General features: G+C 40.1%; 1 protein-coding gene across 1 annotated transcript in view; it reads right to left on the reverse strand.

The window, feature by feature from the left end:
• Positions 1-16834, reverse strand: part of SLC22A16 (solute carrier family 22 member 16) — a 288147-nt gene that overhangs the window by 256803 nt on the left and 14510 nt on the right. The gene's annotated exons all lie outside the window — the stretch shown is intronic.

Raw genomic sequence — 16834 nt, forward strand, 5'->3', positions numbered from 1 at the left:
GTGATATAGCATTTCAATAATACATGAGACTTGCTTACAGTGGACGGGACTCTGATGAATGTAGCATCTGTCACCTAATCCGCACTAAGAGTGTGAGATGGGGATATATCCCGGGGTGATTAACAGAGTGTAATCTAGAGACACAGAATAGAGGGACTGACCAGGGGAATATTATAAGTGTGTGTGTATTTTTATACTGGCCCAATACATTATTCTGTGGATTAAAAGGATTATACAGAATTTTTAAAGTGTAATATCCTGCAACCCAGACTTTGCATTGTAAATACATATATACACTTATAAATACATACATATATCTGTACACACACACACACACATATATATATATATATATATATATATATATATATATATATATATATATATATATATACATATGTATGTATGTATGTATCTCTCTGCATGTCTTTTTTTTTCTATCACCTATGACCTCATATCTTTCAGCCCTTAAAACTTTTTTTGTGCAAAAGTTTTTTGAATATTTTTTATTAGATAGAGTAACTGCACTTTTAAATGTATTCTTGATGTGTTTTGTGACACTTTTTTGTTTTGAGAAACAGTTAAACAGAGCTCTGAGGTTGCACTATCCCGGCGCCTGATAAATTTAATTGCACTCCAGCAATCGCATTTACTTTCAACTTGTAATACGCGTGCTACATCTGATGTATGCAAACAGCTGTATTAAACCCTATATCGATCGCGCTTAACTGTTAGCGCACCACACGTAATCTGGCCCTGAGTGTTGAATGCCCCTTTAACTCTTGAAGACCAGCGCCATACCCTGTAAAGCGGCTGTGTCCTGCGGCTGTTAGCACACCTCTGTTACTCGTGTCGGTGCGCCCAAGCTATTTCGGCATGCCTCAGGAGTTAGGCAGTGCAGAAATAGCATAATGGAGCACCCAGGTTAGCAATCAAAGGTGTCTCTATGATTTCATGCCTGCTAGTGGGATGCCTCCATTCATGAGATACACTGTGTGATCAGCGAGTAAAAAATGACTAAAAATAGAGCTTAGATACAAGCATGCCCCAGTGCATGCTGGTATAAGGTTAAGTGGCCAAATAATGGATGCCTCAGAAATAAGGCAGTCTAGTTATGCACAAAAAAAGTTCCCCATGGTTATGTAATCACTGTGAGAGCCAGTCAGTGGTCAAATGAAAAAAATGACAAGCCAATGTTTGTTAAAGGGCCAGTAAACCCAATAAATAATGTTATACAATTCTGCGCATAGTGCAGAATTATGTAACATTAGCTTAGGGGCAGCTTTTTATATCAAAGGATTAGAGAGATATTTACCTACAAGAATTAATTTTACAGAACGCCGCTACTGGCTCTACTGAGCAGGTCTGGTAGCGGGAGTAAGCAACATTGAGTTTAATGGCGCAATCTGGCCGGCTGTGAGTACAAAGCATGCTGCGATGCACTGATGAAAAAAACAGACCTGCTCAGTAGAGTCAGGAATGGCGTTCTGTAAAATTCATTTCCGTAGGTAAATAATATATCCCTCTAATCCTTTGATATAAAAAACTGCTGCTAAGCTAATGTTATATAATTCTGCACTGTGTGCAGAATTATATAATATTATTTGGTAGGTTTACTGGCCCTTTAACAATGGCTTCTCTTGACCCCTCCCCTTCTGTCCAAGTGAACATGATAAAAGTGTAACATTTATTTTAATAACGTTTTTGTGTGTTTTATACCCCTAAATTTTATTTTCTGCCCTTTGCAATAAAAGGGTTAAACATAATGGGCTTGATTTATCTTCCCGTGGCGGACAGGGGCGTAATATTTGCCTGTCTGCCTGGTTTCACCTCTCGCATTTACAATTACACATGAGCGCTCTTATGCGCTTGCTTGCAACCCTGCCCGCGCAAGCCAATCCCACACAGATAGGAGCTGTCAATCTCGGTTGGAAGAGACCTCTAAAAGGAGGAGAATACGGCGGGGAAGCAGTGGTCGCTTGGGCTAACCTGTAGTCAAAAGGGAGAGAAGGGCTTGAGAAATTGAGCCCAATTTGTCAAAATACCTCTAGATAAATACCCTGGGTGTCTAAATTCTACAAATATACACTTTTGTGGAGCAGTTTTGAATTGGGTGACAGTTATTTAGCTTATAGTCCAAGCATAGCAAATGTTAGTGTTAAATCATTAATTCCACCTTTGTAGTATTTGGCCTATATTTGCTATAAATTACTTGTAAACATAGACATATCAGGTATTCCTAAAAGCAGGACAACAAAATTAACAATCTATTTTGTAGAAATGGCTATTATTATTATTATTATACTTTATTTATGAAGCGCCATCATATTCTGCAGCGCTGTCCATGGATACAGATCATTTAAATAAAACAATAGTATAAAACTTCTAAGACTAAAACACAGGACAGAATTTACAAACACATATAGGAGGAATCGAGGGCCCTATTCCCGTGGGAACTTACAATCTAGAAGGGTAGGAGGTTGAGAAACATGAGGTGAGGACTGCAAGATTGAGAAAGATGTTAATGCAGAGGCTATAAAGAAAACTGCAAAAAAAAATTCAGTATTAAATTCTATTTATTGTTGTTTTATGTACCCATATAGCATATGACTAGAAAGACATGTTTGTCTGTTAACAAAAGCTGTATAATATATATGTAGGGTTGCCAAGCGCCCGGTATTTGACCGGACAGTCCGGTATTTCTGGTTACTGCCCGGTAATATGAGTCCAAAAATACAAACCTCTAAGAGAGTCGCACTGTTTGAGATAGTTTTTTTTACCTCCGCGTTCTAAGTTTCAGGATATTACCCAACCTAACCCTGGCCACTAGGCCAACCCAGCCTGTGTCCCAACCGGCAGTCGGGCACCCAATCTAGCCTGCTATAAGCTCAGCTGGAGCCAGAATCTGCTCCGGACTACTGTGGTGGGTACAGGCAGCTTGCACTGACTGATTCTGTTGGACGGACTTCACGTGATCATGCGCGTGACGTCACGTCAGTTAGAAGACCCGCGGGCTGCCTGTGCTGTATACTACATGCAGAGGCTGCTGAATGCTGTGTGTGACTGTCTGAGATTAAATCAGACTCACTCAGTGTCACCTAGTTAAAAGAAAATGATGTATGTGGCATCATGTCTAGTCTCAGTTCGTTTAAATAATTGTTTTATTTAATATCACCCACACAAAAAAAGTGTAATTATATACACATATATTATATATTAAAATATATATATATAATATAATATAATTATAAAAGTGAAACAATTAGTATGAACACAGTGCACTGATTAGATACCACTCTGCTTTGCAAGAGTGGAAGACAAATCATTAACCACAAGTTAATATTATGTTCAAAATGTCCTATAAACTGATATTTTTAAATGCAAAACAAAGCAAAAAAAAAGCAAGTCTCTTCACGGTTTATATCAGGTAGAGGGTGGCCTTCTTACCAGATGTTACCTCAATCTTATGAGGTAATGTATGCGCTTCAATCTGAACGTCTCCTGTCCAGTGAGTTCTGCCTGTGTCCCTTTTTCAGAGATGGCTCCAACTTTATTCTTGTGTTCTTGTTGGATTGCTTTATAGACTCTTGCCTGTATGGTAGAATTCCTTCCTCTCCCTCTTGGCTGGTGCTTGGTACCCTCCGGGAGTATGGTATTAATCTGTTCCTTGCAGTGGTATTTCCATATAAAAGAAAAAAATCACATAGCGTAATTCTGTCTTATAAAAAGTATTTATTTGTATACATAAAATAAGTTGCACTTACATTAAGAAACCTCAATCCTTGATGAGGTAAGCTTTAAAACATACACTTAAACGTGTAAGGGGTATATCCCCTCTTAAGAACTGAATACTGATTATGGAGCTGTATTCGTTCTGTTTAACGTTATCCCTTCTGCTGCACGTATAAACAGTTCAATCATCTGTGATGTGCCGGTCTCCAGTGCTGTACACCCACTCGTTTGGAATTCCAAACGAGTGGGTGTACAGCACTGGAGACCGGCACATTAGCAACGAGCAATAGAGTATAGATTGTTCCACAGCGGTACATATATTTAAAATACCGGACCGCTTACCACTATACGATTTTACTTAGAAGGCTCACAGACATACTCTCAATATTACCCAGACCATAACGATAGAGAATGGTATTATAAGGGACAATATGTTTTAAATATCTATATGAGATGATTGAACTGTTTATACGTGCAGCAGAAGGGATAACGTTAAACAGAACGAATACAGCTCCATAATCAGTATTCAGTTCTTAAGAGGGGATATACCCCTTACACGTTTAAGTGTATGTTTTAAAGCTTACCTCATCAAGGATTGAGGTTTCTTAATGTAAGTGCAACTTATTTTATGTATACAAATAAATACTTTTTATAAGACAGAATTACGCTATGTGATTTTTTTCTTTTATATGGAAATACCACTGCAAGGAACAGATTAATACCATACTCCCGGAGGGTACCAAGCACCAGCCAAGAGGGAGAGGAAGGAATTCTACCATACAGGCAAGAGTCTATAAAGCAATCCAACAAGAACACAAGAATAAAGTTGGAGCCATCTCTGAAAAAGGGACACAGGCAGAACTCACTGGACAGGAGACGTTCAGATTGAAGCGCATACATTACCTCATAAGATTGAGGTAACATCTGGTAAGAAGGCCACCCTCTACCTGATATAAACCGTGAAGAGACTTGCTTTTTTTTTTGCTTTGTTTTGCATTTAAAAATATCAGTCTATAGGACATTTTGAACATAATATTAACTTGTGGTTAATGATTTGTCTTCCACTCTTGCAAAGCAGAGTGGTATCTAATCAGTGTTCATACTAATTGTTTCGCTTTTATAATTATGTACAACAGTGTAAAGGGTACATTGTATTAGTTTCAAGCAGCACGATTACACCCATACATACAGTGTTTATCCAGAGTGTTTAAACAATATAAAACTACAAGACAGACAAATTTTCTTTAACAAAAATCAGTTTTTTCTCCAAAAAATTCTTAAAGAAAAGTTTGAGCGCTGGTGACATTCTCTTGAAATACAATATAATAACATAATTTATGCTTACCTGATAAATTCCTTTCTTCTGTTGTGTGATCAGTCCACGGGTCATCATTACTTCTGGGATATAACTCCTCCCCAACAGGAAATGCAAGAGGATTCACCCAGCAGAGCTGCATATAGCTCCTCCCCTCTACGTCAGTCCCAGTCATTCGACCAAGAATCAACGAGAAAGGAGTAACCAAGGGTGAAGTGGTGACTGGAGTATAATTTAAAAGATATTTACCTGCCTTAAAACAGGGCGGGCCGTGGACTGATCACACAACAGAAGAAAGGAATTTATCAGGTAAGCATAAATTATGTTTTCTTCTGTTATGTGTGATCAGTCCACGGGTCATCATTACTTCTGGGATACCAATACCAAAGCAAAAGTACACGGATGACGGGAGGGATAGGCAGGCTCATTATACAGAAGGAACCACTGCCTGAAGAACCTTTCTCCCAAAAATAGCCTCCGAAGAAGCAAAAGTGTCAAATTTGTAAAATTTGGAAAAAGTATGAAGCGAAGACCAAGTTGCAGCCTTGCAAATCTGTTCAACAGAGGCCTCATTCTTAAAGGCCCAAGTGGAAGCCACAGCTCTAGTGGAGTGAGCTGTAATTCTTTCAGGAGGCTGCTGTCCAGCAGTCTCATAGGCTAAACGTATTATGCTACGAAGCCAAAAAGAGAGAGAGGTAGCAGAAGCTTTTTGACCTCTCCTCTGTCCAGAATAAACGACAAACAGGGAAGAAGTTTGGCGAAAATCTTTAGTTGCCTGCAAGTAGAACTTGAGGGCACGAACTACATCCAGATTGTGTAGAAGACGTTCCTTCTTTGAAGAAGGATTTGGACACAAGGATGGAACAACAATCTCTTGATTGATATTCCTGTTAGTGACTACCTTAGGTAAGAACCCAGGTTTAGTACGCAGAACTACCTTGTCTGAGTGAAAAATCAGATAAGGAGAATCACAATGTAAGGCTGATAACTCAGAGACTCTTCGAGCCGAGGAAATAGCCATTAAAAACAGAACTTTCCAAGATAACAATTTTATATCAATGGAATGAAGGGGTTCAAACGGAACACCCTGTAAAACGTTAAGAACTAAGTTTAAACTCCATGGCGGAGCAACAGCTTTAAACACAGGCTTGATCCTAGCTAAAGCCTGACAAAAAGCCTGGACGTCTGGATTTTCTGACAGACGCCTGTGTAACAAGATGGACAGAGCTGAAATCTGTCCCTTTAATGAACTAGCTGATAAACCCTTTTCTAAACCTTCTTGTAGAAAGGACAATATCCTAGCGATCCTAACCTTACTCCAGGAGTAACCTTTGGATTCGCACCAGTATAGGTATTTACGCCATATTTTATGGTAAATCCTTCTGGTAACAGGCTTCCTAGCCTGTATCAGGGTATCAATAACCGACTCAGAAAAACCACGTTTTGATAAAATCAAGCGTTCAATTTCCAAGCAGTCAGCTTCAGAGAAGTTAGATTTTGATGTTTGAATGGACCCTGTATCAGAAGGTCCTGTCTTAGAGGTAGAGACCAAGGCGGACAGGATGACATGTCCACTAGATCTGCATACCAAGTCCTGCGTGGCCATGCAGGCGCTATTAGAATCACTGATGCTCTCTCCTGTTTGATTTTGGCAATCAATCGAGGAAGCAGCGGGAAGGGTGGAAACACATAAGCCATCCCGAAGTTCCAAGGTGCTGTCAAAGCATCTATCAGAACCGCTCCCGGATCCCTGGATCTGGACCCGTAGAGAGGAAGTTTGGCGTTCTGGCGAGACGCCATGAGATCTATCTCTGGTTTGCCCCAACGTCGAAGTATTTGGGCAAAGACCTCCGGATGAAGTTCCCACTCCCCCGGATGAAAAGTCTGGCGACTCAAGAAATCCGCCTCCCAGTTCTCCACTCCCGGGATGTGGATTGCTGACAGGTGGCAAGAGTGAGACTCTGCCCAGCGAATTATCTTTGATACTTCCATCATTGCTAGGGAGCTTCTTGTCCCTCCCTGATGGTTGATGTAAGCTACAGTCGTGATGTTGTCCGACTGAAACTTGATGAACCCCCGAGTTGTTAATTGGGGCCAAGCCAGAAGGGCATTGAGAACTGCTCTCAATTCCAGGATGTTTATTGGAAGGAGACTCTCCTCCTGATTCCATAGTCCCTGAGCCTTCAGAGAATTCCAGACAGCGCCCCAACCTAGTAGGCTGGCGTCTGTTGTTACAATTGTCCAGTCTGGCCTGCTGAATGGCATCCCCCTGGACAGGTGTGGCCGATAAAGCCACCATAGAAGAGAATTTCTGGTCTCTTGATTCAGATTCAGAGTAGGGGACAAATCTGAGTAATCCCCATTCCACTGACTTAGCATGCACAATTGCAGCGGTCTGAGGTGTAGGCGTGCAAAAGGTACTATGTCCATTGCCGCTACCATTAAGCCGATCACCTCCATGCATTGAGCTACTGACGGGTGTTGAATGGAATGAAGGACACGGCATGCATTTTGAAGCTTTGTTAACCTGTCTTCTGTCAGGTAAATCTTCATTTCTACAGAATCTATAAGAGTCCCCAAGAATGGAACTCTTGTGAGAGGAAAAAGAGAACTCTTCTTTTCGTTCACTTTCCATCCATGCGACCTTAGAAATGCCAGAACTAACTCTGTATGAGACTTGGCAGTTTGAAAGCTTGAAGCTTGTATTAGAATGTCGTCTAGGTACGGAGCTACCGAAATCCCTCGCGGTCTTAGTACCGCCAGAAGGGCACCCAGAACCTTTGTGAAGATTCTTGGAGCCGTAGCCAATCCGAATGGAAGAGCTACAAACTGGTAGTGCCTGTCTAAGAAGGCAAACCTTAGATACCGGTGATGATCTTTGTGAATCGGTATGTGAAGGTAAGCATCTTTTAAATCCACTGTGGTCATGTACTGACCCTTTTGGATCATGGGTAAGATTGTCCGAATAGTTTCCATTTTGAACGATGGAACTCTTAGGAATTTGTTTAGAATCTTTAAATCTAAGATTGGCCTGAAAGTTCCCTCTTTTTTGGGAACCACAAACAGGTTTGAGTAGAACCCTTGTCCTTGTTCCGACCGCGGAACCGGATGGATCACTCCCATTAATAACAGATCTTGTACACAGCGTAGAAACGCTTCTTTCTTTATCTGGTTTGTTGACAACCTTGACAGATGAAATCTCCCTCTTGGGGGAGATAATTTGAAGTCTAGAAGGTATCCCTGAGATATGATCTCTAGCGCCCAGGGATCCTGAACATCTCTTGCCCAGGCCTGGGCGAAGAGAGAAAGTCTGCCCCCCACTAGATCCGGTCCCGGATCGGGGGCTCTCGGTTCATGCTGTCTTTGGGGCAGCAGCAGGTTTCCTGGCCTGCTTGCTCTTGTTCCAGGACTGGTTAGGCTTCCAGCCTTGCCTGTAACGAGCAACAGCTCCCTCCTGTTTTGGTGCAGTGGAGGTTGATGCTGCTCCTGTTTTGAAATTCCGAAAGGGACGAAAATTAGACTGTCTAGCCTTAGCTTTGGCTTTGTCTTGAGGTAGGGCGTGGCCCTTATCTCCTGTAATGTCAGCGATAATTTCTTTCAAACCGGGCCCAAATAAAGACTGCCCCTTGAAAGGTATATTAAGTAATTTGGACTTAGAAGTAACATCAGCTGACCAGGATTTTAGCCACAGCGCCCTACGTGCCTGTATGGCGAATCCTGAGTTCTTAGCCGTAAGTTTGGTTAAATGTACTACGGCCTCCGAAATGAATGAATTAGCTAGTTTAAGGACTCTAAGTCTGTCCGTAATGTCGTCTAGCGTAGATGAACTAAGGTTCTCTTCCAGAGACTCAATCCAAAATGCTGCCGCAGCCGTAATCGGCGCGATACATGCAAGGGGTTGCAATATAAAACCTTGTTGAACAAACATTTTCTTAAGGTAACCCTCTAATTTTTTATCCATTGGATCTGAAAAAGCACAGCTATCCTCCACCGGGATAGTGGTACGCTTAGCTAAAGTAGAAACTGCTCCCTCCACCTTAGGGACCGTTTGCCATAAGTCCCGAGTGGTGGTGTCTATTGGAAACATCTTTCTAAATATTGGAGGGGGTGAGAACGGCACACCGGGTCTATCCCACTCCTTAGTAACAATTTCAGTTAGTCTCTTAGGTATAGGAAAAACGTCAGTACTCGCCGGTACCGCAAAGTATTTATCCAACCTACACAGTTTCTCTGGTATTGCAACGGTGTTACAATCATTGAGAGCTGCTAAGACCTCCCCTAGTAATACACGGAGGTTCTCCAATTTAAATTTAAAATTTGAAATATCTGAATCCAATCTGTTTGGATCAGAACCGTCACCTACAGAATGAAGCTCTCCGTCCTCATGCTCTGCAAGCTGTGACGCAGTATCAGACATGGCCCTAGTATTGTCAACGCACTCTGTTCTCACCCCAGAGTGATCACGCTTGCCTCTTAGTTCTGGTAATTTAGACAAAACTTCAGTCATAACAGTAGCCATATCTTGTAATGTTATCTGTAATGGCCGCCCAGATGTACTAGGCGCCATAATATCACGCACCTCCCGGGCGGGAGATGCAGGTACTGCCGCGTGAGGCGAGTTAGTCGGCATAACTTTCCCCTCGCTGTTTGGTGAAATTTGTTCAAATTGTACAGATTGACTTTTATTTAAAGTAGCATCAATACAGTTAGTACATAAATTTCTATTGGGCTCCACCTTGGCATTGGAACAAATGACACAGATATCTTCCTCTGAGTCAGACATGTTTAACACACTAGCAATAAACTTGCAACTTGGTTATAATCTTTTTTAACAAAAACGTACTGTGCCTCAAAGAGGTACTAAACGATTAAATGACAGTTGAAATAATGAACTGAAAAACAGTTATAGCATCAAACTTTAAAACAACACAACTTTTAGCAAAGGTTTGTTCCCATTAGAAAAATAACAATAATTAAATTTGACATAAAAATTACAGAGCAACGTTTTTATTCACAGTCAATATAAAATTCTCACAGCTCTGCTGAGAGAATCTACCTCCCTCCAAAGAAGTTTGAAGACCCCTGAGATCTGTCAGAGATGAACCGGATCATGCAGGAAATATAAGAGTAACTGACTGGAATTTTTTGATGCGTAGCAAAGAGCGCCAAAAACGGCCCCTCCCCCTCACACACAGCAGTGAAGAGAAACGAAACTGTCACAATTAAAACCAAACAACTGCCAAGTGGAAAATAATGCCCAAATATTTATTCACTCAGTACCTCAGAAATGTAAACGATTCTACATTCCAGCAAAAACGTTTAACATGATAAATACTTATTAAAAGGATTAGTGACTTTTAACAGAGTAGTTCCGGTGAAATACCATCCCCAGAATACTGAAGTGTATACATACATGTCATTATAACGGTATGGCAGGATTTTCTCATCAATTCCATTCAGAAAATAAAAACTGCTACATACCTCAATGCAGATTCATCTGCCCGCTGTCCCCTGATCTGAAGCTTTTACCTCCCTCAGATGGCCGAGAACAGCAATATGATCTTAACTACTCCGGTTAAAATCATAGTAAAAAACTCTGGTAGATTCTTCCTCAAACTCTGCCAGAGAAGTAATAACACGCTCCGGTGCTATTGTAAAATAACAAACTTTTGATTGAAGTCATAAAAACTAAGTATAATCACCATAGTCCTCTCACACATCCTATCTAGTCGTTGGGTGCAAGAGAATGACTGGGACTGACGTAGAGGGGAGGAGCTATATGCAGCTCTGCTGGGTGAATCCTCTTGCATTTCCTGTTGGGGAGGAGTTATATCCCAGAAGTAATGATGACCCGTGGACTGATCACACATAACAGAAGAAATATATATATTTATATATATACAGTATATATTGGGTGATATTTATCAAAGGTCTGGCAGACCTGATCCGACAGTGCGGATCAGGTCCGCCAGACCTCACAGAATGCGGAGAGCAATACGCTCTCCGTATTCAGCATTGCATCAGCAGCTCTTGTGAGCTGCTGGCCGCCAGCAGGGAGGTGTCAATCAACCTGATCGTACTCGATCGGGTTGAATTGCGGCAATGTCTGCCCGCCTGCTCAAAGCAGGCGGACAGGGTTATGGAGCAGCAGTCTTTAGACCATCCGGAGCTTGATATATGGGCCCCATTATATATATAGTATTCCAGATGGATCCCACACTCACTATTACAACACAGCTTCCGGGGTGCACTTTAAATAATGTGATATAGAAATAAAGCAAGAAAGGCACTCTCCGTGTTAATCACCAAACTTTACTTTAGGTGAACGTTTTCGGTGTTGTCTGAGGACGGTGGCAACACCGAAAACGTTCACCTAAAGTAAAGTTTGGTGATTAACACAGAGAGTGCCTTTCTTGCTTTATTTCTATATATATATATATATATCTATGACACCTTACCTTGTATACCACTGAGTGTTCAATCACCTATGCCTGAATAAACCACTTGGTTGAAATTGATCCAGCAGTCTTCAATCCTTTGTTGTTCCTGTATATATATATATATATATTTTCGTGTGTGTATATATATATATATATATATATATATATATACAGGTGGCCCTCTGTTTACGACGGTTCAATTTGCGCCGTTTCAGAATAACGCCCTTTTTTTGCTATTGAAAAGCATTGACTGCTATTGCAAGCATTAGCACATGCATACATTAAAATAGCCAGTAGGTGGAGCTGTCCGCTTGTGTTGTAGCAAACACATGCAAAGAAAAGCAAGCCAGACATGATCAATGGATCAGCTTTCAAAGGCACAAGATCTAGCAGCCACTTCCCTTAGCTGCAGACTCAATGCTGAGAACTGTTTGCAGAAAAAGGCAAGTAAAAAACGTTTTTGTTCATTAAACTTAGTTTGATGATGATACAGTCTGCTGTGTGATTATTTTGTTTTTGTTCATTAAACTTAGATGATGATGCAGTCTGTTGTGTGATTATTTTATTAGGTGCTGTTAGCAAATGTTTTTGTTTATTAAACTTAGTTTGATAATGATACTATCTATTTTATTAGGTTTATAATGCTGTTTCACATTTAAAGTCTTCATTTCAAAGCTTTAAAAAGAATGTATTAGGTGTTACTTATGTCAATTTTGAGAGGGGCCTGGAACCTAACTCCCTCACTTCCCATTGACTTACATTATAAACTGGGTTTCAATTTACAACGGTTTCAATTTACAACCATTCCTTCTGGAACCTAACCCCGGCGTAAACTGAGGGCTACCTGTATACTGTATATATATATACATACAGGTGGCCCTCGATTTACGCCGGTTCAATTTGCGCCGGTTCAGAACAACCTTTTTTTTCAGTCATGTGACTGCTATGGAAAAGCATTGAGAAGCATTGCATTGATTAAAATAGCCAGTAGGTGGAGCTGTCCGCTTGTGTCGCAGCAAAGATATGCAAAGCCAAGCACACAAACAGGCTGGAATTAATTAGTCTAGCTAGACATGAGCTATCGAGCAACTTTCATAGGAACAAGATCTTCCTGTCTATAAATCAGTCCAGATTGGAATGCATAGAAAGAACTGTTTGCAGAAAAATGCAAGTAAAGTCTGTGTTGTGTGATTATTTCATAAGGTTTATAATGCTGTTTAGCCAATGTTTTTGTTCATTTAAGTTAGTTTACTTATATATTCTGTGTTGTGTGATTATTTGATACTGTTTATAATGATGTTTAGCATTTAAAGTCTTCATTTCAAAGCTTTAAAAATACAGGGAGTGCAGAATTATTAGGCAAATGAGTATTTTGACCACATCATCCTCTTTATGCATGTTGTCTTACTCCAAGCTGTATAGGCTCGAAAGCCTACTACCAATTAAGCATATTAGGTGATGTGCATCTCTGTAATGAGAAGGGGTGTGGTCTAATGACATCAACACCCTATATCAGGTGTGCATAATTATTAGGCAACTTCCTTTCCTTTGGCAAAATGGGTCAAAAGAAGGACTTGACAGGCTCAGAAAAGTCAAAAATAGTGAGATATCTTGCAGAGGGATGCTGAACTCTTAAAATTGCAAAGCTTCTGAAGCGTGATCATCGAACAATCAAGCGTTTCATTCAAAAAAGTCAACAGGGTCGCAAGAAGCGTGTGGAAAAACCAAGGCGCAAAATAACTGCCCATGAACTGAGAAAAGTCAAGCGTGCAGCTGCCAAGATGCCACTTGCCACCAGTTTGGCCATATTTCAGAGCTGCAACATCACTGGAGTGCCCAAAAGCACAAGGTGTGCAATACTCAGAGACATGGCCAAGGTAAGAAAGGCTGAAAGACGACCACCACTGAACAAGACACACAAGCTGAAACGTCAAGACTGGGCCAAGAAATATCTCAAGACTGATTTTTCTAAGGTTTTATGGACTGATGAAATGAGAGTGAGTCTTGATGGGCCAGATGGATGGGCCCGTGGCTGGATTGGTAAAAGGCAGAGAGCTCCAGTCCGACTCAGACGCCAGCAAGGTGGAGGTGGAGTACTGGTTTGGGCTGGTATCATCAAAGATGAGCTTGTGGGGCCTTTTCGGGTTGAGGATGGAGTCAAGCTCAACTCCCAGTCCTACTGCCAGTTTCTGGAAGACACCTTCTTCAAGCAGTGGTACAGGAAGAAGTCTGCATCCTTCAAGAAAAACATGATTTTCATGCAGGACAATGCTCCATCACACGCGTCCAAGTACTCCACAGTGTGGCTAGCAAGAAAGGGTATAAAAGAAGAAAATCTAATGACATGGCCTCCTTGTTCACCTGATCTGAACCCCATTGAGAACCTGTGGTCCATCATCAAATGTGAGATTTACAAGGAGGGAAAACAGTACACCTCTCTGAACAGTGTCTGGGAGGCTGTGGTTGCTGCTGCACGCAATGTTGATGGTGAACAGATCAAAACACTGACAGAATCCATGGATGGCAGGCTTTTGAGTGTCCTTGCAAAGAAAGGTGGCTATATTGGTCACTGATTAGTTTTTGTTTTGTTTTTGAATGTCAGAAATGTATATTTGTGAATGTTGAGATGTTATATTGGTTTCACTGGTAAAAATAAATAATTGAAATGGGTATATATTTGTTTTTTGTTAAGTTGCCTAATAATTATGCACAGTAATAGTCACCTGCACACACAGATATCCCCCTAAAATAGCTATAACTAAAAACAAACTAAAAACTACTTCCAAAACTATTCAGCTTTGATATTAATGAGTTTTTTGGGTTCATTGAGAACATGGTTGTTGTTCAATAATAAAATTAATCCTCAAAAATACAACTTGCCTAATAATTCTGCACTCTCTGTAATGTATTAGGTGTTACTTATGACAATTTTGAGAGGGGTTTGGAACCTAACTCCCTCACTTCCCATTGACTTACATTATAAACTGGGTTTCAATTTACAATGGTTTCGATTTACAACCATTCCTTCTGGAACCTAACCCCGGCGTAAACTGAGGGCTACCTGTATATATATTTATATATATATCCAAGAAAAAAAGAGGTAGGAACCAGCCTTGAGTCCGTAAAATTCCAAATCTTTATTTCTCCATTCAAAACAGCAAAGGCAGTAAAACAAGTTTGCGATAGATCAGATCTTACGTGTTTCAGCTTTGTGGAGCTATACTCATAAACCTCTGATCTATCGTCATTATGGACACACTTTTATAATCTCATGATCAACATATAATTAAAAACAGCTGTGCCAACTTGAAATGCCTATTAACCCTTAACATGTGGTATTCTATACATAACTAACAATATAGAGATATAGATCTTATGCTGTTTATATTAGCAGAGGAGGCAGAAGAAAATTAGAATTATGATGCACAATTGAAGGAATTCTATCTGAATAACTGTGCTATCTATATTAATTCTATACATATTCCATATGAGTAAATATTGGTACTGTTTTAAGGCCAATATTTTATTTATAATGTTTATTCACACATTTAGCGCGAGGGATGATTTTCACCCTGTCTTCTCATATAAGAAAGGGAAGAACATTCTTTATAATTGTATGCGTAAAATTTTACTCATATAAGAATTCCCCCTTAAAGGGACAGTCAAGTCCAAAAAAACTTTCATGATTTAAATAGGGCATGCAATTTTAAACAACTTCCCAATTTACTTTTATTACCAATTTTGCTTTGTTCTCTTGGTATTCTTAGTTGAAAGCTAAACCTAGGAGGTTCATATGCTAATTTCTTAGACCTTGAAGACTGCCTCTAATCTGAGTACATTTTGACCACTAGAGGGCATTAGTTCACATGTTTCATATAGATAACATTGAGCTCATGCACGTAAAGTGACCTAATAGTGAGCACTGATTGGCTAAACTGCATGTCTGTCAAAAGAACTGAAATAAGGGGGCAGTCAGCAGAGGCTTAGATACAAGATAATTACAGAGGTAAAACGTGTATTATTATAACTGTGTTGGATATGCAAAACTGGGGAATGGGTAATAAAGGGATTATCTTTCTTTTTAAACAACAAAAATTCTGCTGTTGACTGTCCCTTTAAGGTTCTGATCTCTACCTGAAATTTTATATCGTGTAATAGGGCTGGGCGATATGGGCAAAAATGAAAATCGCAATTTTGAACCAAAAAAAATTGCAATTGCAATTTTAATCGGGATTTTTAAAAAATGTATTTAACACTACAGAATCTTAATGTACATATTTCTCAATGTCCAGTACACTCTAGGAGCATAAAAATACAAACCATAAAATAGTTAAAATAAAATTAGCTGCCCGTGTTGTGGTGACATAGTAGCCACTAACCAGTTCTTAGGTTTTCTGACACATCATTGTCATGTCTTTTTCGGCAGTCATTCTAACTGTGGTATGATTAACATATGAACTTCCCATACATCATAAAAAATATATCTTTCAAAAAACAAAGCCTCTTCTTTAAAAGAAAGTCTTGTTGAAGGGTTTAAAAATATTTCAGAATGTGCACCATGGAAAATAGATCAGACAGTAGAGTAAAAGTGCACTTGTACTTCACTGTCTGAGCTATTTTCCATGGTGCACTGTCTGAACTGTTTGCGTCAATAAATACTTTCTTTAAAAGAAGAGGCTTTATTTTATCTATCTACACAGGCTTTATTTTACCTGTGTAGGCAGCTGTGACTGCTGCCATCAGAGCTGAGGCAAACCGGCAAATTCATCCATAGCGCAGCTCCTGCATAGCCTCTCTACTCCCCCCACCCCTCCTTTCCCTACAGAAGCCTGCGCGCAATGAACAGTTACAGCCAGCCCTCCTGTACGTCATAGGTGATGTCATAGGGGGCGGGGCTAAAAATGTCATACTCTCACGGTTTTTAAATTGCGGCGATTAATCACTGTTTTAAATTGCATATGCGACTAATTGTGCAGACCTATCATGTAATATATTGATCCATTTACTCCCAGAAATTAATTAAATCATATCTGGAGTTAAACCCATCTGGCATCCTTGTTTTCAAACGGAATATCCAGAATATTTCCCTCTTACTGAGGAGTCTATCTAGATCCCCTCCTCTTGAACTGAGTGTAACTTTCTCTAGAATAGTCCACCTAAATGTTTTAGTATTTCTGGCGTCTTTATCTATGAAATGTTTGGCCACAGGTAATAGTTTGTCTTCTCTCTTTTTACTCATTTCTGTGTCCACAGTAATGCTGGATAAGTGTTCTCTGATGCGAGTTCTCACTTCTCGTGAGGTTTTTCCAACATACTGTAGATGACAGAGATGGCACTCTATGAGATA

Source organism: Bombina bombina, chromosome 4 (assembly GCF_027579735.1).
Source record: "Bombina bombina isolate aBomBom1 chromosome 4, aBomBom1.pri, whole genome shotgun sequence".
Lineage (NCBI taxonomy): Eukaryota > Metazoa > Chordata > Amphibia > Anura > Bombinatoridae > Bombina > Bombina bombina.